General features: G+C 45.3%; 1 long non-coding RNA gene across 2 annotated transcripts; it reads left to right on the top strand.

The window, feature by feature from the left end:
- Positions 1 to 24,293, top strand: LOC142905895 (uncharacterized). Of its 2 annotated transcripts, XR_012929905.1 has the most exons (5): positions 23 to 191; positions 12,501 to 12,608; positions 15,726 to 15,848; positions 17,578 to 20,677; positions 23,980 to 24,293. It is a non-coding gene; the product is annotated as an uncharacterized LOC142905895 (long non-coding RNA). The 2 variants fall into 2 exon arrangements; XR_012929904.1 differs by having other exon boundaries at positions 1 to 191; positions 17,578 to 24,293.
- The last annotated feature ends 1,031 nt before the right edge of the window (positions 24,294 to 25,324 follow it).

Genomic DNA, 25,324 nt, shown 5'->3' with positions numbered 1-25,324 from the left:
CCCCCATGCCCCGCCCCCCTCCCCCGCTGCTACTTCCGCTTAGGCCGGGGCCGAGTGGAGGCGGCGCGCGCTGTGGATTGTGGGTGGCGAGCGGCTGATTTGGATTCCAGCTCACGGCCACCGTCAGTGGCTCGCGAAAGCTTCTGAAGCGGCGGCTCGCTGGGCCTCCTCTACGTCGACTCAGCCTGAAGGTGAGAACCTCGCGCGGTGTGTCCACATCAGCTGTGGCGGCGGCGGCGGTGGGGGGAGACAGAGGAGGCGCCTGGCCCACAGCCGTCACGTTCTGCTGAGTTTGCTTCAAGCAGAGCTCGGCCCTGCTGCTGCTGCTGTTGAGAGGCACTCCCAGAGGGCCGTGTGGCTGATGGGAATTATAGTTGTGGTTAAATTATAGTTGTGGTTACAGTTCATAATAACGGTTTTTGGGTTAGATCGCGTTTATTTATAAATGTGTCGTAACCCTCCACCACCCGACACGGCCAATCAGCAAAAAAAGTGTCACGTTGACAAAAGACAAATAATTCACTACTTTAGCCCAGTACTCAAACTGTAAATGTGGATTCACTCTTCAACACACCGGTGGGCTAAAGTAGTGAATTATTTGTCTTTTGTCAACGTGACACTTTTTTGCTGATTGGCCGTGTCGGGTGGTGGAGGGTTACGACACATTTATAAATAAACGCGATCTAACCCAAAAACCGTTATTATGAATAATATTGGTCGCGAAAGCCTACGTGTTAAACTGTGGTTACAGTTGTTGGTCGTGGTTATTGTTGTGTGGTTGTTATTGTGGTGGTTGTGCAGGTGGTGGCACACGAGTTAACCCATAGCACCAGGGTCTAGCCCTCCTCTTGTACCTAGCCAGGCAGAGCAGTCAACCCATGGCACCTGAGTCTGGCCCGTGGCCTCCTCCTGCACTTAGCCTGGCACAGCCGTCAAACCTTGGCACCTGAGTTATTGTGGGGACATCACCGCCACGTAGTGGTGAATGGCGACTGTTGATGTGTGTGGGCTTGTGTGTGAGTATGATGGTGAGTGTATCATGGTTAGTAATACTGAGTGTGAGTTTGACTAATTCTCCTCCCTCTCGCTGTCTCTGCTTTCCCCCCTAACTACCTCGCCTGGTGTACAGGAGGTTGTGGGTTCGACCCCGACCCTGATGCCTGCTGTATATTTGGAGTTTGCGTGTCTCTGTCTCTCCCCGTGGTCGTGTGGACTTTTTCTCCGGGTCCTCCGGTTTTTCCCTCCACATTTAGAAACATTCGTTTAAAGTTTTGACTTAAAACTTTAGTGACTGTGATGATGAGCCACTTCGTTGAGCTATCATTGGTACCAAGTCGCTTCTGAAAAAGATATGTTTAGCTCAGTGGACCTTAGTCTAGTTTTCTCTCTCCTTCCCGAGCACAAGAACAAGCAGGAGCAGGGGTAGGAGCATTCTCCACTTAGTGGTGGTGACGACGCCACGGCGCTTGTGCCAGGATATGTGCACCACAGATATCCATCACATAGAGACCCATAGAGTCATCACACATAGACCTATACACTCACCACGCACATACCCTCAGACTTGCACAGAGAACCATAGACTCACCACAGAGACCCATAGACTCATCAGACAGAGAACCACAGACTCAAACAGATCCACAGACTCGCACAGAGCCCTATAGACTCACCAAACAGAGACATAGACTCACCAAACAGAGACATAGACTCACCAGACAGATACCCATAGACTCAATCGTACCCATACTCACACAGAGACCCATAGACTCACCACAGAGACCCATAGACTCACCACAGAGACCCATAGACTCACCACAGAGACCCATAGACACATCAGACAGAGACGCATAGACTCACCCCACAAAGACGCATAGACTCACCCCACAGAGACCCATAGACTCAGAGAGAGACCCATAGACTCACCAAACAGACCCATAGAATCACCATATAGAGACCCATAGAGTCATACAAAAACGCATAGACTCATCACACAGAGAACCACCGAATCAAACAGACTCGCACAGAGCCCTATAGACTCATAAAACAGACACACATAAACTCACCACACAGAGACCCACGGACTCTCACAGAGACTCATAGACTCACCACACACAGATCCATCGACTCACAGAGAGCCCCAAGGGCTCGCGTGTGTGGTTATTTAGTTGAAGGTGGAGGGGGATTACCAGCCCCTTGCACCCATCCAGAACTCCCTGTTGCCACTGTGTGGCTGCGAGGCGACGTGAGGTTTACAGCTGGTCAGGTTTGGCGCCCCCCCCCCCCCCCCCAAAATGGCATTTCTCACAACCACCGCTGCGTTATCGACCGTCGCCATTCGCCAATATGTGACAGTGACGTCACCACGGCGCCTGTGCCAGGCCAGGTGCACTTGAAGCCACGTGAAGTGTCGAAGGCTCGCTGACCGGAGGTCCTGGAACAGACCCAGGTGCCATGGGTTGGCTGACTGAGATGACTGGCAGATGCACCACCTGTACCCCGTACTGTGCCAAATTGCTGCATATTTATCATCCGGTGTTCCGCTCGTTGTTGTGAGCGTCACTCCTCCGTTGTTCGTGGAGGGCGACTGTCTCCAACTGTCCAGTAGAAGCGTCCTTCACGAGCCTCCCCCGCAGAGGCCGATCCCGACACCGCTGGTACCAGTCGTCGGCAAAGCCCACTCAGCTCCATATCCTCCCGTAACGCATCAGTCCGCCTCCACTCCAGCCCATGGCGTTCCCGCCCATCCCCCTCCATCCACCCACATACTCACCTACCGGCTTACTGACGCACTCACCCACTCATATCTGCTCACGCACCCACACATTACATTTTAAATGCAGGCCACGCAAAGCATCGTGATCAGTTTACACCAAAATCTACTCTCAACCACTTAAACCACATATTCGTGAATGATGCGCACCCTAATCTGCCACTACGGTTGTGTGCAGGGTGTTGTGATGTCACGTAGTACGACGTTTCTCCTGGTCCCCCCCCTTCTCCGTTATAACGCGCCGTCTATCTATGGCCTCGTCGCATTGGCCTTCATGGACGAGTGGTGATGGTGAAAGATGATTCAGCGGTGGACACTGAATTTACCGGGGCCCCATTTAACGTTTAGGTGACACGGGACACGGTACGTGAAGAACCTTTTATCTTTCGATTTAAAGCTTTCGTGACTGCAATGATTCATCTTCTTTGGTTCTTTCGGTAAAGTCACGTAGAATTAGAATAAAATAATAAATTGATAAAATAAAATAACACAATAATATTCTCACGACGTTTCGGCCACAACACAAGCGGCCTTCATCGGGTGAAGGGACGAGACTGTCTGGTAGGACAGCGCTGGAGTGTTGTCCTACCAGACAGTCTCGTCCCTTCACCTGATGAAGGCCGCTTGTGTTGTGGCCGAAACGTCGGGAAAATATTATTGTGTTATTTTATTTTATCAATTTATTATTTTATTCTAATTCTACGTGACTTTACCGAAAGAACCAAAGAAGATGAACCTTTTATCTGCCCTGTAAGCAGACTCCTCTGCGTGGGATATTTAACACCTCTTAATGCACAGACAACAGCCAACTCAGCCTCGCCTGCCGGAGGAGCTCACTGATGATCGGACAGTGCCCAGATCTCTCAAGCATCTGTGAGCTACTCGCACACAAAGATCCCCCGTGTAGCCTTTAACAGACTGTTGGGGCAAGTGCTTTATAACATCATCAAAGGGGCGCTGCAATATGATGCAATCCAAATCACCGATCAGAGATTTTCCTATATATGGTCTTTGTTGATCGTGAATCAAGACTAATTGTATTGATTCCACTCAATCGATCCTGCAGCAAGCTCAAAATGTCCGATTTTATCTGCAATATTCTGCGTTTCACAGATCATACAAAGCAACGGTATTGATTCCCGATTTGTATGAGTGGGTGGGTGGCAGGGTGAGTGGGTTTGTGAGTGGGTGAGTGAGTGTGTGGGTGGCTTTAGTAGTTGAGCGGGTGGGTGAGTCAGATAATGAGGCACCGCAGTGGCGAGATGTTAACTCCCTCGCCCAGAATACAGGATGTAATCAATTCGATCCCGACCCTGAAGCCTGTATATTTGGAGTTTTCATCTTCTTCCGTGGTCGCATCGATTTTTTTTATTCCTTGGGATTTGTTTTACACGTAGGCTTTCGCGACCAATATTATCCATAATAGAGGGTTTTTTTGGGTTAGATCGCATAAATATATAAATGTGTCGTTAAAACCCACCACCACCCGACACAGCCAACTAGTAAGGGTTGTCACGTAATCAGAACATGACAATTTATCACTAGTACAGCACACCGGTGTGTTGGAGAGTCAAGCCACAACATTTACAATCTGAGTACAACTTTTCGCCAGTAATTACAACTAGCTTCATCAGGCGACAGCCAGATTTGTGGAGAAGTTAGTCTGTTTCGTTCCTTATAAAGAGGCATAGATGTGGTGACCACACTTTGGCGCTCTTGATGCAAAGTGGGGAGGGGGGGAGAGATTAATGAGTCAACGTACATTATGCATGCGCATTATGTGAACCCTTTGCGCTTGTCCTTCTGGTCCATTGTGTGCATTAAAATAGCCGGGTTTTCCCTCCGCATTTCAAATCAACATGCGTTTAAAGGATTTGAATGCAATAAATGTTTACGTGATAAGCCACTTCGTCAACCTATTATTTGTAACCAGGTCACTTGCTATACCTCTGTGGGCCTTACCTGGTAAAAAAAAATGTTTAGTTTCAGTTTATTGGATGGTTGAGTGGGTAGGTGGGATTTTGAGTGCGTGGGTGGGTCAGTTGGAGATTGAGTGGGTGTCAGGGTGAGTGGGTGGGTAAATTGGTGAGTGAGTGAGTTTGAGATCCAGTGGGTGGGTTTGTGAGTGGGTGGGTGAGTAGGTGGCTGAGTCGGAGAGTGGAGTGCCATGGTGGCGAGATGTTAACTGCCTCGTCTTTTATAAACGAGGTCATGGGTTCGATCCCGACCCTGACGTCTGTATATTTAGAGTGAGTGGGTGTGTAGGTGGGTGCATAGGTAAGTTCTTGAGTGAGTGGCTTGGTGTGTTGATGAGTCAGTGGGTTAGTGAATGAGTGGGTTTGTGAGTGGGTGAGTGAGTGTGTGGGTGGCTTTAGTAGTTGAGTTGGTGGGTGAGTCAGATAATGAGGCGCCACAGTGGCGAGATGTTAACTCCCTCGCCTGGTATATTGGAGTTCGTAGGTTCCCCCCAACCCTAAGGCCTGTATACATTTGGAGTTTGCATCTTCTCCCCATGGTCGGGTGGAATTTTCTCCAGGTTCTCCGGGTTGTCCCTCCGTATTTAGAAACATGCATTTATAGAATGTGGCTGCTATAACGTTCTACGTGAAAAGCCACTTCATTGAGCTGTTATTTGTGGGCAGATTGCTTCTGATAAAGATTTATATAGCTGTGGGCCTTACCTGGAAAAAAAAAATCGTTTTAGTTCAGTGTTTTTTTATGATTGGCTGGGTGCGTGGGTGAGTGGGTTGGTGTGTGGGTGGGTGGGTGGATGGGTGAGTAGCTGGATGCATGAGTGTGAGTTATAGATTGAGAGAGTGGCTTGGTGAGTGTGTGAGTGGCTCGGTGGTTGAGTTTGTGGGTGGTTGAGTAAGTAGCTGGTTGAGTAAGTGGCTGGTTGAGTTAGTGGGTGGTTGAGTTCATGGGTTGTTGAGTTAATGGGTGGGTATTTGAGTGGGTGGGTGTGTGGGTTCATGGATGGGAGAGTCGGAGAATGGAGCGCCATTGTGGTGAGATGCGAGCCACTTCACCTGGAAAACAGGAGGTTGTGGTTTCGATCTCGACCCTTCTGCCTGTATATTTGGAGTTTGCACGTTCTCCCCTTGGTCGCATGGATTTTTCTCCATGTCCTCCGGGTTTTCCCTCTGCATATAAAATCAACATGCTGCAATAATGCTGCAATAAATGTCTACGTGATAAGCCACTTCGTTGGCCTATCATTTGTAACCAGGTCACTACTGAAAGTGATGTACAGTATATAGCTCTGTGACCCTTACCTGGTAAAATAAAATTAGTTTAGTTTATTGGCTGGGTTGGTGAATGGGTAGGTGGGTTGTTGTGTGCTTGGGTTGGTGGGTTAGAGATTGAGTAGTTGTCAGGGTTGAGTGGGTTTGTTGTGAGTGGGTGGGTGAGTGGGTGGCTACGTCAGATAGTGGAGTGCCATTGTGGCGAGATGTTAACTTCCTCGTATTTTATGCAGGAGGTTGTGAGTTCAATCCCGACCCTGACGCCTGGAAATTTGGAGTGTGCATGTTGTTCCTGTGGTCGCGTGACATTTAATCAGAGTTCTCCGGGTTGTCCTGCTGCATTTAGACACATGCATTTATAGAATTTAGCTTCTACGTGAAAAGCCACTTCATTGAACTGTTATTTGTGGTCACGTGGCTTCTGAAAAATATCTATTTTGCTGTGGGCCTGACCTGGTAAAATAAAAAAAAATATTTAAAATTTAGTTTAGTTTGTGGATAATTGGGTGGGTGGGTGAGTGGGCAAGTGCATGGGTGAGTGCCTGGGTGGGTTTATGGGTACTGAGTGGCTGGGTGAGTCAGTGCCTGGATGCATGTGACGGTGGGTGTTTAAGTGAGTGGGTGACTGTGTGGGTTAGTGGGTGGGAGAGTCATATAGTGGGGGGCCACAGTGGCGATATGTTAACTACCTCGCCTCGTATACAGAAGGTTGTGGGTTCGATCCTGACCCTAATGCCTGTAGATTTCCCTCCACATTTAGAAACATGTATTTAGAGGAGTTGGTTGCTATAAATGTATACATGATAAGCCACTTTTTTGAGCTATAATTTTTGGGCGATGGTGCTTCTGAAAACGATATGTATAGCTCACTGGGCCTGACCTGGTAAAATAAACCTGGTTGAGTTAGTGGGTGGTTGAGTTAATGGGTGGTTTAATTATTGGGTGGCTTTATTATTGTTTGGTTGAGTGATGGGTGGGTGGATGATTAGTTATTTGGGTAGTGGGTGATTTGGTGAGTCGGTGAGTGGCTGAGGGAGTGGGAGGTGGTTGGGTGAGTGTGTGGGTTAGAAATGGAGTGGGTGGCAGGGTGAGTGGATGTGTAAGTGGGTGAGTGAGTAGGTGAGTGGCTGGGTAATTAGGTGAGTGGCTCGGTAAATTATTGAGCAGCTGGGCGAGTAGGTGAGTGTATGGGTGAGTGTGGGTGGGTATGTGGTTGGGTGAATGAGTGTGTGGGAAGGAGGTTAGGTGGGTAGTGGGTGGGTTATACATTGAGTGAGTGCGTTAGTGACTGGGTGAGTGAGTGGGCAGGTGGGTGGGTGAGTGAGTGGGCAGGTGGGTGGGTGAGTGGGTGGGTTAGCAATTGAGTGGCTCAGTGAGTGAGTGCTGGGTCGGTGAGTGGGTGAGTAGGTGAGTGTGTGGGTGTTAGTTAGTGGGTGGGTGATTGATGGGGTGGGTGTGTGAGTGAGAAGATGGGTGGGTGGGTTGGTGAGTGCATGAGGGAGTAAGTGGGTGGTTGGGCGAGTGCATAAGTGAGTGGGTCAGTGAGTGGGTGTGTGGGTGTGTGTAGATTAGTTTGGTATGAGATTGAGTGGGATGCTGGGTGAGTGGTTGAGAAGTTAGGTGGGCAAGTTAATGAGTGAGTGGGTGGGTTAGTGGAGGGGTGAGTGACGGGTTGGGTGAGTGAGTGAATGGGTGAGTGACGGCTGGGTGGGTAATTTAACATGGGAAGTTGAGTGGGTAAGTTAGCGTGTAAGTGAGTGGATGGTTGAGTCAGAGAGTGAGGCGCCAAGGTGGTGAGATGTTCACTATTTTGCCTAGTATACAGGAGGTGGTAGATTCGATCCCGACCCTGTCGCCTGTATATTTGGAGTTTGCAAGTTCTCACCCGTGGTCGCCTGGATTTTGTTCTAGATCCTCAGGGTTTTCACTCTGCATTTAGAAGCAACATGCGTTTAGAGGATTTGGCTGCAATAAATGTATCTGTGATAAGCCACTCGTATATCTATCATTTGTAGCCAGGTCTATTCTGAAAAGGATCTGTATAGCTTAATGGGCCTTGCCTGGTGAAATAAAAAGTAAATTTCAGTTTAAAGCTTTCATGACTGCAAGGATTCATCTTCTTGGTTCTTTCGGTAAAGTCACGTAGAATGGGAATAAAATAATAAAATTAAATAAGACAATAAAATTCTCACGACGTTTTGGCCACAACACAAGTGGCCTTCTTCAAGTGAAGAGACAGGTCTGTCCGGAAGACAGAGCTTGAATGAACGCTGACATGCAAGGACCGCGTCTATTAAGCTGTGTGGGCGGAGTTAAAATATGAATTTGCATGTTACCTGCATCACCTCCGGAGAGGAGGAGGGAGGGGGCTGGGAACACAGGCAGAGAGGAAACAAGAAAAGGGGCAAGTGCAACAGCCAAGGTGCGCTGTTGTGTCCTGAGTTGCCTTATGACTATGCTGTAAACTGGACTACTATATAATACAATATTATACCTTCCAATCTAAACTACATTGTATAACATCATATCATAGACAAATTCCACTTTTGAATTATACAATGCGTTACTTTACACTACCCTATACTTTAGATTATAAACTATTAGACTTGTGATATTACACTATGTCTTATTCTATGAACCCAACTATATACCACACTGATGTATATTCATTATGCAATTACGATGCTATATATTGCCTTATGAGTTATGTTAAACATTACAATGTTATACTATTAATTATTATACTACATGTTGTAAACCATACCATTGACCGTGGTGTGAGAAGTATTAAGAGGCAGTGCCAGCGAAAGGGCTGCGGTCTGAAAATCACCATAAAATACAATCAATTAAGAACCTAAATGGTTTAAAACATCTTTCCAATGGTTACTAAGCCAGAATCCATCTTCTCGGTTGAAATTGTATCTGTGCTTGTATATGTGGATGGCCTCATGAACGAATCTCTCATGGTAGCCGGTTGGCTTGCAAAGAACCTCTGTCTTGGAGAAGTCAATGTCATGTGAGCCCACTGAATTATAACAGTGATCTGCCACGGCAGAGGAGTTCGTCCTACCGTGTTTCAAGTCTGCTTTATGTTCACGGATGGGGTCTGATATATGTCGTGTGGTTTCTCCAATGTAGCTGCTACCACAGAGGCACTTTAGTTTGTAAACGCCCGGGTACTGTATGTCTGGAACCACATCCTTTACAGATGGAACCAGATCACGGATTTTGTTGTACTGTGTTGAATTGGACCTGGATTTTGTGTTTATTCAGGATTTTGGAGATATTTTTGTGACCCCCGCAATGTACAGTGAGGGAAAAAAGTATTTGATCCTCTGCTGATTTTGTACGTTTGCCCACTGACAAAGAAATGATCAGTCTATAATTTTAATGGTCGGTTTATTTGTGGTGAAGGTTGTTTTGAAAACGAGCTACGTAGCTCATTGGGCCTAACCTGGTAAAATAAACATAATTTAGTGTGTAGGTGAGTGGGCGGTGGGTGAGTGAAATATTGGGTTAGAGATATAGGTGGGTGGCTTGCTGAGTGGGTGAGTGGCTCGGTGGTTAAGTTAGTGGGTGGTTGAGGTAGTGGGTGGTTTAATTAATAGGCGATTTAGTTTGTGAGTGGTTGAATTATTGGGTGGTTGACTGATGGGTGGGTGAATAATTCCGTGGTAATGGGTGAGTAGATGAGTGGGCGGGTGGTTGGGTGAGTGGGGGATTAGAAATTGAGTGGATTGCAGGGTAAGTGGATGTGTAAGTGGGGTGGGTAAGTAGGTGAGTGGCTGAGGGAGTGGGCAGCTGGTTGGGTGAGTGGGTGGGTTAGGAATTGAGTGGGTGGCAGAGTCAGTTGATGTGTAAGTACTGGGTGAGAAGGTGAGTGGCTCATTGAGTAAGTGAGTGGATGGGCGAGTAGGTGAGTGGATGGATGAGGGAGTGAGTGGGTGGGTGAATTAGTGGGTGGGTGAGTGGATGTTTGGGTGGGTGGATGAGTGAGTGAGTGTGTGGGTGAGTGAGTGAGTGTGTGGGTAGGTGGTTAGGTGGTTAGTGTGTGGGTTAGAAGTTGAGTGGGTTAGTACCTGAGTGAGTTGGCGGGTGGGTTGGTGAGTTCGTTGTTGGATGAGTAGGTGAGTATTAGTGGGTAGGTATGTAGGTGAGTGATTGACTGTGTGGGTGGGTGAGTGAGTGAAGAGATGGGTAGGTGGGTTGGTTGGTGGGTGCGTGAGTGAGTAAGTGGGTGCGTGAGTGCATAAATGGGTAGGTGAGTGAGTTAGTGGGTATGAGATTGCGTGGGTGGTTGGGTGAGTGGTTGAGAATTAATTTTGATAAGTTAGTGGGTGGGTGAGTCGGTGAGTGAGTGGTTGGGTTAGCGTATGGGTAAGTGAGCAAGTGGTCGGGTGAGTGTGTGGGGTAGTGAGTGATTGAATAAGTGGGTGAGTGAGGGGCTGGGTGGTTGGCTTGGCTAGTGAGATTGTGGGTGGGTAAGTGAATGGGTGAATGGGTGTATTGGTCGGTGAGTGTGTGAGTAAGTTAGTCGGCACGTGATTGAGCGGGTGGCTGGCTGAGTGCGGGAGAAGATGGGTGGGTGAGTTAGTGGGTAGGTGAGTTGGTGCGTGGTTGGGTGAGTGAGGGGGTGGTTGGGTGAATGGGGGAGTGACTGGTGGGTGGGTAAGTTAATGTGGGAGGTTGAGTGGGTGAGTTAGTGTGTAATTGGGTGAGTGGGTCAGAGAGCGGGGTGCCACTATGGTGAGATATTAACTACCTCACTAAGTATACAGGAAATCGTGTATTCGATTCTGACCCTGCTGCCTGTATATTATGAGTTTTAATGTTTTGCCTGTGTCTTCGTAGATCTTTCTCCGGGTCCTCCAGAGTCATCCCTCCCCATTTAGAGTCAAGATTTGTTTAGAAGAAATGTCAGCTTGATAAGCCACTTCGTTCACGTATCAGTTGTAACCAGATCACTTCTAAAATGTTTTATATAGCTCTGTGGGGCTTACCTGGTAAAATACAAAATAGTTTAGTTGTAGTTTATTGGATGGGTGATTGGGTAGGTGGGTAGTTCGGTGCGTGGGTGGGTTAGAGGTTGAGTAGGTGGCAGGATGAGTGGGTGGGTGAGTAGATAAGTGGCTGGTGAGCAGGTGGGTGGGTGAGTGCATGAGTTATAGATTAAGTGGGTGAATGGGTCAGTGTGTGATTTGGGGCATGAATAGGTGATTGGGTGGGTTAGTGGAGTGTTGAGTGAGTGGGTCGTTGAGTTAGTGAGTGGGGGGTATGCAGGTGGGTTCGTAGGTAAGTGGTTAAGTGAGTGGCTGGGTGTGTTGATGAGTGAGTGGGTTTCGCGATTGAGTGGGTGCCACGGTGATTGGGTTCATGAGTGCTTGGCTGGGTGTTTGAGTGGGTGGGTGGGAGGCTGAGTCAGAGTGGAGCGCCAGGGTAGCGGAATGTTAACTCCCTCGCCATTTGTATAAGACATCGTGGGTTCGATCTCGATCGTGACGCCTGTATATTTGGAGTTTGCATGTTCTCCCTGTGGTTGCATGGATTTTTCTCTGGGACCTCCGAGTTTTTCATGCATATTTAGAAATATACATTTAGAGGCTTTGGCTGCTATAAATGTCCACGTGATAAGTCACTTCTTTTAGCTATGATTTGTTTGCCACGTCGTTTCCGACAAGGATCTATATAGCTCAGTGGGCCTTGCCTGGTGAATTTAAAATAATTCAATTGTAGTTGAACTATTTTAAGTGAATAGGTGGATGAGTGGGTCGGTGGGTTGGTGAGTGGCTGGTTTAGTAAGTGAGAGGTTGGATGAGTGGGTGGGTGGTTGAGTTGTTGGTTTAGAGATTAAGTACGTGGCAGGGTGAGTGAGTGGGTGGTTGAGTTGTTGGTTTAGAGATTCAGTACGTGGCAGGGTGAGTGAGTGGGTGGCTTTACGAGTGGGTGGGTGGGTGGATAAGTCAGAGAATGGGGCGCCATGGTGGCTAGGAGATGTTAACTGCCTCGCCTGGTATATTGGACTTCGTAGGTTCGATCCCGACCTTGACGCCTGCTGTATATTTGAAGTTTGCATGTTCTCCCCGTGGTCGTGCAGATTTTTCTCCGGTTTCTCCAGTTTTTCCCTGCACATTTATAAACATGAGTATTTTGAGCATTTGGCTGCTATACATTTCCATGTGATAAGCCACTTCGTTAGGCTATCATTTGTGGCCAGGTCGGTTCTGAAAAATAGCTCTGGTAATATAAAAAATGGTTTCATTTATAGTCTACATAGGATTGACTTCCCAGGAAGTAACACTCATTGTATAAACCCCAGAAGAATATTGTTTTGAGTCACCTAAACCAGAATGTGAACTGATATATTCGTATTTTCAAGCGAGGTTCTTGGCCACAGACCACCTGGACAAATATGATGTAGTTTAGTTTGCATATGAATTATTACTTGGGATTTGTTGACATGATAAAGTTAATGTTTTCTTTGACAGGTTGTACACTCTGACAGGGGCTCAGGCTTGTTGGGGCAGCATCTGGCTGAAATGCACCTTCACAACAGGAAGATTGGAGAGAGGCTTCACAAGGAAGAGAAACTATCGGTATTGAATCATGAAAATGTTAAACATGTGGAAAACTAGGCCCACCGATCCAACCCTAGCATCATGTCAACTATGTATTATGTTGACATTTCTTCGCACTGAGAGTAGGCATGCTAATCGGATCTAATGAATATGTGTAAACAGGCGATTTGTGTGTAAACAAACACACATTTCATACAGCTGTTTATTAATCGTAAAAATCAAGCGATTGAGCTAGTGAATGAGATAGACACATGCTGTCATTATTTCATACATGAACACAACTAGCCAGCCAACGGTCATGCTTTTCCACACCTAATCACATTCATCTCTTTGTTTTAGCCATCTTTGTGATGAAGGGAACTGTATTGTTCATGTGTGTGCAATGTACTTTTCAGAATATGAATTATGTTGGGTAATACATGAATTATGGCTATTAAAAGTATCTGTATTTAAGTCCATCAGGGCAAACTCTTCTGCAAAGGAGACTTAGAGCATTCAACATTGTGTCCCTTTATATTTTTGCTAATCGCAATATTTTTCGATTTAAAGCTTTCGTGACTGCAGGGATTCATATTTTTGTTTCTTTCGGTAAAGTCACGTGGAAAGGAAATAATAAAATAATACAAATAAAACATTATATAATAAAATTTTCACGAAGTTTCGACCACAACGCAAGCAGACGTCCTCAGATGAAGAAACAGAGCTGTCGGAAAGACAGCGTCTTAATGAACGCTGGGCAGTGTTCATTAAGACGCTGTCTTTCCGACAGCTCTGTTTCTTCACCTGAGGACGGCTGTTTGCGTTGTGGCCGAAATGTCGTGAGAATTTTATTATATTATGTTTTATTTGTATTATTTCCCTTCTACGTGACTTTGCCGAAAGAACCAAGAATATAATCGCAATATGTTCAGGAGATAAATGTCAAGGTCTGCTAGCCAAAAGAAGGCTTTAGGAGAGAGTTCATGTAGTTTTGCTATTCATTCATTAAAGGGCAATAGAGTAAATGCTAAAATAAATGTTTTCAGCTAATTATTTATATACGCTAGATTTACAAGTCTATAATGTACAGAAAATACCATGGTTGGCCAGACCATTGCTCGGCATCTGCATGTGGCTCCTGGGCAGTTCAAGTGTGGCTCTGCAAAGGCGCTGCTAATTTGTAACTCTTCAATTTAACTTTATATGAAGTGAGAACAATCTGGTATCGGAGGCAGGCCATGAGTACTCCCAGGGCACTGAGATTTCTAAAGTCAAAATTCCACAGCCAGTCGACACGAGTCAACTTCTGTATGGCTAATCTTTATCTCTTGTGGCTCCCGCGGCCATCTGAAGATTATGGTATGCTGCTGGTAGGGTCAGGAAAGTTGGTCACCCTTGGTATATATCTGTATATGCGTTGATGATTTTGTGCAATGTTCAGCTGCTCCGTCACGACAGGGGTCCCAGTCAGTTTGAGACTGCTAAATTAAGGTTCTCATGTGTTTTACAGATTTTGATAAAAATTTCAGTCTTGAATTTCTCCAAACAGGTATAGACCCTGGGCAGGAGGATGTAGAGTATGTGGGTTTCATACGGCTATATGCTGTGGTTACATCCCACATGTGATCTCCGCTTTAAAGTCATGAAACTGGTTGTAGCCCATTTAAATTTTAATATACCCGTTTAACACGTAGGCTTTCGCGGCCAATATCATCCATAATATCGGTTTTTTTTGGGTTAGATCGTTGAAATATAAATTTGTCGTTAAACCCGCCACCGACAGCCAATTCGTAAGGTTTGTCACATAAACAGAACATTCCAATTCGTGAAGGGCTCACAAGTGACGTCATCACATCTATCCCTCCAAGGAATGAAACAGGAGGATTTCTCTATGAATTTGGCTGTCCACCTAATGATGATAGTTGTAAATACCAGCGAAACGTCATACTCAGATTGTAAATGTTGTGGATTTTCTCTCCAACACTTCGGTTTGCTGTACAAGTAGCGGATTGGCATGTTCCGTTTACGTGACAACCTTACTAATTGGCTGTTAGGTGGTGGTAGGTTTAACGGCTCATTCATTTTTATGCGATCTAACCCAGAAAAAACTATGTTATAGATTTAATATACCCTTTTGTTGAAGGACAGCCTGGGTGACCAAAGTTTTATAGGAACGGCAATAATGTTTACTTGATTAAATTAGTTTTATCATGGAGCGGTGAAATCAGCTGTTGTTCAGATGTCAGTCTAATTAGTATTACATCGTAGAAATATGAGAGTCCTTTGTGTAATATTCTATTAACCACTGATGATGGTAACATTGGTTTAAGGTTACATTTTAAGAAGAACTAGATTGGCGTACATTTTATCTTGTGTAAGTACACAAATTTATAAAACAATATATTTGATAAAAAAATGCATATATTTTCTTCCATTGCACACAGTTGTACCATTGATAACAGGGCACACAGTTACAACTGACATCACCAGATATCACTGAAGTTCCCTCAGAGATCGATCTTGCATAACCAGTGTTCACGTAATCAGTTATGTTTTCGCTAATTACCAATTACACTCAGCCGGGTTTGAGAGACTTGTATGAATGTATGTTGAACTTCCTTTCCACCGTACATAGCCAACCGTGCTAAACGGAGGTGTGGGAATTAAGCGCAGAACCTATCGTTAGGATCAATGCTGTTGTAATTTTTTATGAGGATATCAATTGGTGGCTAAAATGAGATGTTCAAAGACTACAGCATGATAATCGGTACATAACATGAGTGTCGAATTATGTCTTAAGAATTACCCAGCCATTTGTACGTAAAATTCAACATTTCTGGGTGACATCTTAAGTCCGTGTTCTTCATTGCAAGGCCCGTGGGCCGGTGGCAGTCCCTGGTGTCCTTTTTACTGCGACCCCTGACGTGCAGTCCCCGACAATACACACAAGTGAAAACACCCCATCATGCTGTCAAACCCCCCAATGGTTTCAAATGTGAGATGGCTCTTTCACTGATAATGTCTTATTCGCGAAAGTGGCCCCCCTCCGAAAATGAGTGAATATCACTGTTTTAGGTCAAGGATTGGCCAAATAAAGTAGGTATTATTTGCTTATGTTTCTAAATGTCCGTAATAAAACTATATTTATGCCACCAGCTGAATGAGTGGCAGGAGGACTGGGTGACGTTCTTCTCATGGCAGCAACTGCAGCTTCAGCTGGACATGATAGAGAAGGACTACGGTGAACGGGAAACCCGCGAGCTCTGGTCTCGGCTTCAGGTTCGTAAGCTGTTTCACTCTCGCCCTTAACCCTTTCCTGTTCCGAGACGACTGCTCATTTCAGGATGGGTCTCGTTCACCACCGAATCTCGGAACCCGCAAGCGGTTCAGCGGTAATTTTATTTAGAGAGGCATAGCGCCGTTGTTTTTAAAGACATTGTACTCGCCGCAGAGCACCGTAGCAACAGGACAGCACTCTATTATAGCTGATACCAAACTGTGCTACACACGTTCCCGCACGGCCTTGTGGGATCCTCGGTACTAATAAAGTTAATTAATATTTACTTCCTATTACGTTCCGATGACGTACACGAGATTCAGCGGTGAACGGGATGCACCCCGCAACTTGCGGTCATCTCTGAGCAGGAAAGAGTTAATACATGCAGCAGTGTAGCTCATCATGTGCACAGCCATATGGGAAACCCATTTGATCACAGTGGGTTTTCGAGGTGACTTTAAAGGTAAAGTGGTGTTTCACACGCAGGCTTTCGCGACCAATATTATTCATGATAAAGTTTTTTTTGGCTTAGATCGCCCATTAGTAATGTTTCTGACATGAACAGAACATGCCATTTATGTTATTGCTTCGGCACTCTGGTGTGTTAGAGAGGAAACGCGGAACATTTTAAAATGAGTACGACCTTTCGCTGGTGATTACAACCAGCATCATCAAGCAATTGCCAGAAGCGTTCTGACTTCTGGCAATTGCCTCATTGCAATTGGAGGTGGGTGTACGACGCATGTAAATTTATGCAATCTAACTCGAAAACAACGTTATCATGAATAAAGTGGTGTTGTTTTTTGCGTGGTGTGCAGCTTCGGTTGGGGGATTTTTTTCCGGGACGTAGAGGTGGTTCTGGCACTGCTCCACGGTGATATATGGACTGGGAATGCTGCAGAGATTAATGAAGGGCCCGTCATCTTTGACCCAGCCTCCTTCTATGGGCACTCGGAGTACGAGCTTGCCATCGCTGGGTACAAAAAAAAGCTACAAACAACCAAAACAATAGCAGCAACTGCCGTTCACTGCCCTGTCTGTGGCATGCAAGGTTCATTCGTATAACCTCAGTGTGGCAAGGGCTGGCTCATTTAATAAATAACAGAGACCAGGTAGAGTTGTGGTTGAGATGTCTACATGCTGAGGTCTCCACCCTCTCTATTTGCTAACTTACAAAGACTCATCCTTCCTTGCTAAGGCGTTTTGGGCAAATCCTGTTAAAGCTGATACAGTCAACAAAACAATAGTGGAACGATAAAACTCTTACTTATCCACGGCACTTGAGGATGCTTGAATGTTCCAGAAACACAGTTTGTCGAACAAGGAACCCCTGTTTCAGAGACAAGTTGCCACTGATGTGCTTTACCAGAAATCCAAGCTGAAGATAATTCATTACACGTCAAATGGAATTCAAACCCTCAGAGCTGGGATATGCTTCAGTGAACAAAAACACATTTGACATGATGTTTACTGTGCAGCCATTGGTGACCAAGTTGAGACCACAGCATTCCTGCACTTAATTCGCAGGAACGTTTGTTGATAGATGGCTCACTGAATTTTGAATGGAGGACCTCAATGGCATTGGCTCGGTGCTCTGACATTGAAATTAACCTCGAGCCACTCAATTACCTGCATTACGTTGAATTTGTGAAAATTTGTTCATTGTTATGTTGTTCGTGCTGGAACAGCAGCATTGTAAGATTTTGAATGTTTGGTGTTGTTTGGGTACAGGATGTTCCAGGAGCTTTAGCTCTACGCTTCACTCATCCTACCACGCTCTCATCCCAAAGTCACAAGGCTTCGGCAAGAACCAGAAGCTCTAGCAACTCTTCCACTACCTGAACCACTGGAATTACTTTGGGACAGGATACCGAGGGTAATCCATCTCCACCATGCGCAGTCTCCTCAAGTGAATGAACGGTGCAGGAAATCGTGGGCTATGGTGTATAACTATAAAAATTCTTATCGGCCATGATATACATTGTTGAATAAAGGCCTTCCCTAAGCCACCAAGTAAATCTCACAAAACTAGTCCATTTAAATGCTGTGCAATGCCCTAGGCATTCCACGTGAGTGTGACCGGGGGTCCCTTTGTTCCGCATCCTGGCCATGATATCCGCGCGAAAACTGGGTCAGTTAATGTTAGAATCAGAATCTTTAATTAGGCTGGACGAATCTGATGAGCTATGAAGCTCTTTTTTTCACAGATGTCCAGTCGGGGCGAGTCAGAAAGTTACAACAACAAACAGCAATACAAACAGATAGGAGGGCAAAGTAAAGGAACGCGAAGCAAATTTTGACTTAAAACTTTCGTGACTGCAGGAAATCATATTCTTGGTTCTTTCGGTAAAGTCACGTAAATAGAAAACAAAAAACAATAAAATAAAGACCACTTGTGTTGCGATTGAAACGTCCTGGGTTTTTTGCTTTTATTATTTTCAATTTATTTTTTATTTGTTATTTTTTTAATTTTTTATTTAATTTGAATTTTATTTCTTGTTTTCTATTTACGTGACTTTACCAAGAATATGAACGCTAAGCAAGTCATGAAATGAAAATATATAAGAGTTCAAATTGCATTAGTGCATCAATTCCTGCCAAATTTTTTTATCACCAAATGCCATTTTGGGCAAGGCAGCATAACAAAAACAATCCCAGATGTTTGGCTAGTACCAGTTACAGTGTATGTTTTTGTTGTTGTTTTGCTATGGGAGTAAACCCATGCAGAGAAAGGGACCAGAATTAGGAAAGCGATGCCAGGCACTCCTTCAGAACATGCCATGCACGGGCGTGACCACTGCACCACCCTGACGCCCAAACAAATGTAATTCAAATAATCTACAATACTGGAAAAATAAACCCTATTAGTATCAACCGAATGTCTGGACAATCTGACCCCCTCTACACAAGTAACAGTTGAGAGTCAACGCTGTGATGTTGTGCGATTGGTGCAAGCGACCCATCGTTGTGTTTTAATGTTGAGCGGTTAAACTTGCACTGTTGTGGGGTGAGGTCAAGTCCGATGGCTGCTTCCAGCGGTGTCAAGGTGAGCGTTTTGAAGAGGCTCGCGAAGGATGATACTTGGCAGTTGGGTGCAGTCTCCCTCCATTAACAACAGAGGGCAGAGGAGCGACGCTCACAACAATTGGCTGAGCACTGGGCGTATACAACGCATGAAGTCGGCAGCAAGTTTATCTCAGGGAGTTGACCCGCACACGACAACTGGGTCTGTCCCGCGTGTTCACGCTATAACGCGGTTGCCTTCATTTAGGGAACGCGCACCGCCATAAGGCGACTTGTGAGCAGTCGACGCCGAACTACTTTCTTGAGCTGCGCGGTTGAGCGAGACGAGACGGTAACGCGGCGGCGTCCCCTCAAGTTGTTTGTAACCCAATTCTGACTGCGCTTGGACATTCATTACGGGGGAAATAGTTTTCGCTTAGCGCGGCACTTTTTAGGAACGCATCTACTGCGTTAAACGAGGACCCGTCGTACAGGTGCTGTGCACACTGTACTGGGAATCAAAATCTGTTTTGACCCTGGAGAAATCCGAAGCGCTATCAAGCTCTCACTCACAGGTGTCCAGTAAGAGGCGGTGGGGGGGTCACCAAGTGACACGCAGCTTGACCGTGGAGTAGACCGCGAGGACGCCAACGTCGCCTAGGCAACGCCGCCCCCCCGCCCCTCTGGCTCTGCCTGCCTCGCTCTGTGCACGTGAGGTGCCAACCACGTGACGCGGGCCACTGCGCGCGTTGCGTCACCGCTCACCGTGGGGGGCCCCTCCGCTGCGTCCACATCGTACAGTCGCACATTCATTAATAGTCACACTCTTAATCATGTTTATGGTCATCGTCATTAAAGGTGAGTTTAATAGTAATACCACTACTACACAATGTGTGCATTAATATATACGGCATGAATAAAATGCACCTGTAAATATCGTAAGTAAGTTTGACCTGACATTATTGCACAACAATTGCCCAGCCACCGTGGGATGTTTATCCTCCAATGTGTATCTGGCTTTGACCTGACTTATATAAAAGTGCAGCTCTGCAATTGCTTGGTCACACCACCGCTGGTGAAAAGACCTTCATGAGAGCGAACTCTTTACGAGTATTTGGTCTACTTTTCCATATAACAATAGGTTTTACCCTTTCTGGCAATACAACAGGTGTCAAGATGTTAAAACACCAAACAGAATCCTCATTCAAGGAATCCTGTCTGCATTAACCACACGTACTTGTGGTGAACATGGAAACATGCTCTGATAATATATGCATTGTCTTTGAAACTGATTAGTCCACACCAGGACGGTCCCATATTCTACTTTTCCACGTTGACCAGGTGTGTTGGAAGAGCCGGCTGAAAGCCACACTTTGCTGCATCGCACGTGACTTGCCGATCAGCTAACTGTGGTGTGCCCATTTAGCGACCTCTGGTCTGTGAGTTCAGTTTACTAACCACTAACAGCATGGCAGCTTTCTAAGTGGCTTGTGTGACAATTAACCCATGTCATTATCTCTTGCACAGCCTGAAATAAGTTTTGGCGTAAGGGAAGGAAATTATGACTCACCCACCTGCACCTGCCTTGTGCTCCCAGACACCTAAGGACCTTACTACCGCTGTGAGAAATTGACGGGCGTAGACTGCTGCATGGCGATGATGTATTCACGTCGTTCCTGCTGTTTTCCTCTTTTGCTAGGTGATGCAATTGGTGTGCCAACACCTCCAGATGCAGTTCCTGAAGGACGTGGGCATTCGGGACATGTTCGTTTTGCCTGTGATGAATGAGTTTGTCCAAACACACAGGGAAGTCAGCCTGTTCATCGAGGTGCGTTTCCCATGTTTATTTCACTCGATTGGTCGTCTGTTTGCAAGGTCATGCTCTGCCCAGAGGTCACCCACTGAGATTTTCTTTACCGTAACATTACCGTCACTTGGGTTTGGTGATCGATTCAACGGGGCAAAAATATTTGTAAGAAGCGTAAACATGGCAACGTGATCATTGTCAGGCCACGGAGGACCTTCAGAATGCCGAGTATGATCTTTAAATTGATCCTGGACTCGTTCGGGGGATATTTGAACAATTTGAATATTGGGGCGATATTGTCTTGCTACGGGTCTGAGTGAGAAGTCTCCCAGCGGTTTTTTGAGTCCACAATCGAGATTTTTGGGTTAGAGCACGTAAACATGCACTCATATACAGTGAGGGAAAAAAGTATTTGATCCCCTGCTGATTTTGTACGTTTGCCCACTGACAAAGAAATTATCAGTCTATAATTTTAATGGTAGGTTTATTTGAACAGTGAGAGACAGAATAACAACAACAAAATCTAGAAAAAACGCATGTCAAAAATGTTATATATTTGACCCCTTCTCAATCAGAAAGAAATTAGGTTAGCTTTACATTTGACTGACAGTGAATCAGCAGAATGAAGCAGTCATGTTGTCTATGTGATTCCAATCAGAAGGTGACATTTTTTGTGTTAACATTAAATGAGCTTGTAGGAGAGTCCTGTCTAAAGTATCGAGTTCAAATCGGAGTAGCCTTATCCTCTCTGAGATTTAAGATAGGCTGGCCTTAAAGATAATCTGTTTAGAATTCGGAGAAGATACAGCAGAAGAAATGAGTGTGAAAGCGATGGGTATTACCTTGTGATCGCGGCATCTTTTGAGGAAGGTCAGCGTCTCGATGATCTGTGACTTCTTGTCCCGTTGTCTGTTAAAAGCTCTAACAGATAGGTGAAAGCCCTCCCCGTAGAGGTGATCAATTCTAGATTTAAAGCTTTTGTGACTGCAAGGATCCATACTCTTTGGTTCTATTCGGTAAAGTCACGTAGGTAAATAATAAAACAACAAAAATCACGACGTTTCGGCCACAACACAAGCGGCCTTCATCAGGTGAAGGAACCAGGCTGTCTCGAGGACAGCGCTGGAGTGAAACACAGCCACGCTCAGACCGCGACCGTTAAGCTGTGTGCGAGGAAACAAGGTGCCTTGACAAAGGAATTAGCATAAAAATTAGCATTTGATTGGCCGACTTAGCATGATGAACGGTGTAGAGGTGGTGTACATGCAGGTGCACATGCCGGTTGGTGCGGATTGGAATCACATAGACAACATGACTGCTTCTTCTGCTGATTCACTGTCAGTCAAATGTAAAGCTAACCTGATTTCTAAATTCAACCACCTATCAAAGAAGAACCCAGTTCCACATATAACAAAACTCGGCGTCAACAAAATCGTCATTAATCAGAGTAGAACGCCGATTTCGGACAATCTGAAAACAGGGGACTGAATTTTGCTGTCACCCCAAAACACATACCAGTAGATGATATCATCTCTCAGGTCGATGTAGCCCTCAAAGGCGTGGGACACATCCAAGCAGATGTTGCGAGAGCTGAAATAGCCACTATTCTTAAGAATGCTAAGAAACCCATTAGTAACATCAGCAAAAATAAACGCTCTTAACTCGCGAATTTTATAAAACAGAAGTGATATAGTCATCCTCTCAGCCGATAAAGGCAACGCTACTCCCTAATCGACCCAACTAAACGTCCCTCCCTAAAACCTTCTGCTGCAAGACTCCCTAGATTCTATGGTCTTCCCAAGATCCATAAAGAAGGCTCCTACTACGACCCATCGTATCCACGATCAACTCCCCTACCTATAGACTAGCCCGTTTTCCGTCATATTCCTTGCTGCCTTTCACTGGCAAGACCACCTCAGCAGTACTTAACTCAGCCCAATTGGTCTCTATGGTCAAAGACGTTGTACTGTCCCCTGACGATATCCTTGTCAGCTTCGATGTGGTCTCTTTGTTCACCAAGGTCCCAGTACCTGATACCATTGAAATAATTGAAAATTTGGTCCAACATGGACTAGACGCCGATACACCTGCACTGGTTAGGCACTGCCTCAACAATACCTACTTTACTTGGAATGGCTCCTTCTACAAACAAATTGAGGGTACCCCCCATGGGTTCCTCCTTGTCACCAGTGATAGCCAATATTTTCATGGAGAAATTTGAATCAGACGCCATCCAGACTTCCACCCTCAGACCTTCCCAGGGGAAGATATATGTGGATGACACTTTCATCATTTGGCCACATAGCCTCCCAGCTTTGAATCTTTTCCTACACCACATCAATTCCAGACATCCCGCCATCAAATTCACCATGGAAGTGGAGAAAGTTGGCAAGCTACCATTCTTAGATGTTCTGTTTGAGAGGAGACCTGATGGCTCATTGGGGCATTCTGTCTACAGGAAACCCACCCACACAGATTCCTACTTGAAACCTGATTCCCACCACCACCCAGCCCAAAAGAATTATCTCATCAAAACTTTATACCATTGGGTTTATTGCATTTCGGACCAACACCACCTGACCAGTGAATTAAAACATGTACACCTGGCCCTCGAAAGGAATGGATACTCTGACCGTACCATCCGCCAAGCTGTTTCTCCCTCCATACAGAAACAACCACTTGATACTCCGGTCAAAACCATCACACTACCATATATAGCAGGCGTTACTAAAAAGATTTCCAAAATTCTAAACAAACACAAGATCCAGGTCCGGTTCAATACAGTACACAAAATTCGTGATCTGATCCCATCCGTGAAGGATGTCATTCCTGACTTACAGTACCCCGGGGTTTACAAATTGAGTTGTACCTTTGGTGATTGCTATATCGGGGAGACAAAGCGACATGTCTCTGACCGAATTCGCGAGGACAAATCAGATTTGAAACACGGCAGAACGAATTCTTCTGCTGTGGCTGATCATTGTCACAACGCTATGGGTGATCATGAGATTGTCTTCTCCGATACCAAGGTTCTCTGTAAACCTATAGGTTATGACCAGAGATGTGTTCACCAAGCCATTCAGATATACAAATACAGGCATACCTTCAACCGAGAGGATAGTTTCAAATTAAGCAACCACTGGAAGCACGTTTTAAATCATACCAAACGTCAACTAATTTCTAACAGCAATTTCAAGTCGTGGTATACCAAGCATATTCCTGCTTAACTTTCTATTTCCCTTTTTTCTACTTCCCCCTTACAGCACATTCTTGCCGATCTTTAATTTTTCTATTTTTTTTCCGTTTCTATTGCACACACACAGTGACCCATCCCCCGCACCCTCTACCCAACAAAAGACGGATTAACTCAGCCCCTCACCCCACCAAGGTCCCCCTACATGGCTCCCCCCCCCCCTCCCTTAACCTGTATTTAAGCCAGAGGTTCCCAGAGCCTCGCCACTTGGTGCAGCGATTTTTTGCTGTGACTGTTTCCACCTGAAGACGGAAGCTTGTGTTGCCTTCGAAACATCATGTTTTAATTTTTTCTTTTATTTAATTTAAATTTATTTTTTTACCTACGTGACTTAACCGAATTAAACCAAAGATTATAAAATAAAATCCCCAATTCAGGACCCTACTGTGACTCAGTGTGGATTTCTTGGAGTACGTATTTTATTATAAAGAATTACAGGGGCTGTTTGATGACACGACTAGGGAGCTGGCTTGCACTGCGGGGAACTTAATATTCAACTTGGATTCTGCAACCCTCAATGGCCTTTTTAAGTTCCATTTGTGCATGTAAAACTCGCACAAACAACCATACCCAGAAACCCATAGACTCCAACAGAGACCCATGCATTCCTACAGACACTCACACGGCAACCCCATAGACTCACACAGAGTCCTTTTGACATGCACAGAGACCAATAGCCTCACACAGAGATCCATACACTCAAGAGACCCAAAAACTCACACAGAAATCCATAGATTCGCACAGAGGTCAATAGAATTTTAATCTGAATATTTATTTATACTGGATGAATCTGATGAGCTATGACGATCTGTTTTCACAGACGTCCAATCGGGCGGGTCAGAACATAACAAAAATACAATACAAAAACTCGACAGGAAAGGTAAAATTGTTTAAATATATACAAATTAAACTGAACTGTTTTTATCTTACCATAGACTAAAATAAACCTGTTGGACTCGCACAGAGACCTTAACCACTAAACCTCAAACAAATAAAACCCTCTAAACCTCTAAACCCCGTAACTATCTAAATCCCTAACCATTTAAACCCATAACCATCTAAACCGCTAACCCTCTCAAACCCTTTACCCTTAAAACCCTAACCCACCAAAAACCCCTCACTCTCCAAACCCCTTAGTCTTTTAACCCTAACCTTCGAAGCCATTAAAAACCAAACCCTCAACCCTCTGAATCCCTAACCCTCTAAACCTTGAAACTCTATCCTTCTAAAACCCTAAATCCCTAATATTCTAAATACCAACCAATCTAAACCACAACCCTCTAATGAACTAACCCTCTAGACCCCTAACCCTCTGAACTCGTAACCTTCTAAATCCTCAACTTCTAAAACCCTAACCCTCAAAACCCTAACCCTCAAAACCCTAAATCCCTAATCTAATCCCAACACATTTAAAC

The sequence above is a fragment of the Petromyzon marinus genome, chromosome 59, assembly GCF_048934315.1.
Source record: "Petromyzon marinus isolate PM22_M1 ecotype Great Lakes invasive population chromosome 59, UKy_Petmar_22M1.pri1.0, whole genome shotgun sequence".
Taxonomy (NCBI): domain Eukaryota; kingdom Metazoa; phylum Chordata; class Hyperoartia; order Petromyzontiformes; family Petromyzontidae; genus Petromyzon; species Petromyzon marinus.
Note: the sequence above shows the minus strand (reverse complement) of the source record. Positions and strands in the feature narration are given on the sequence as shown.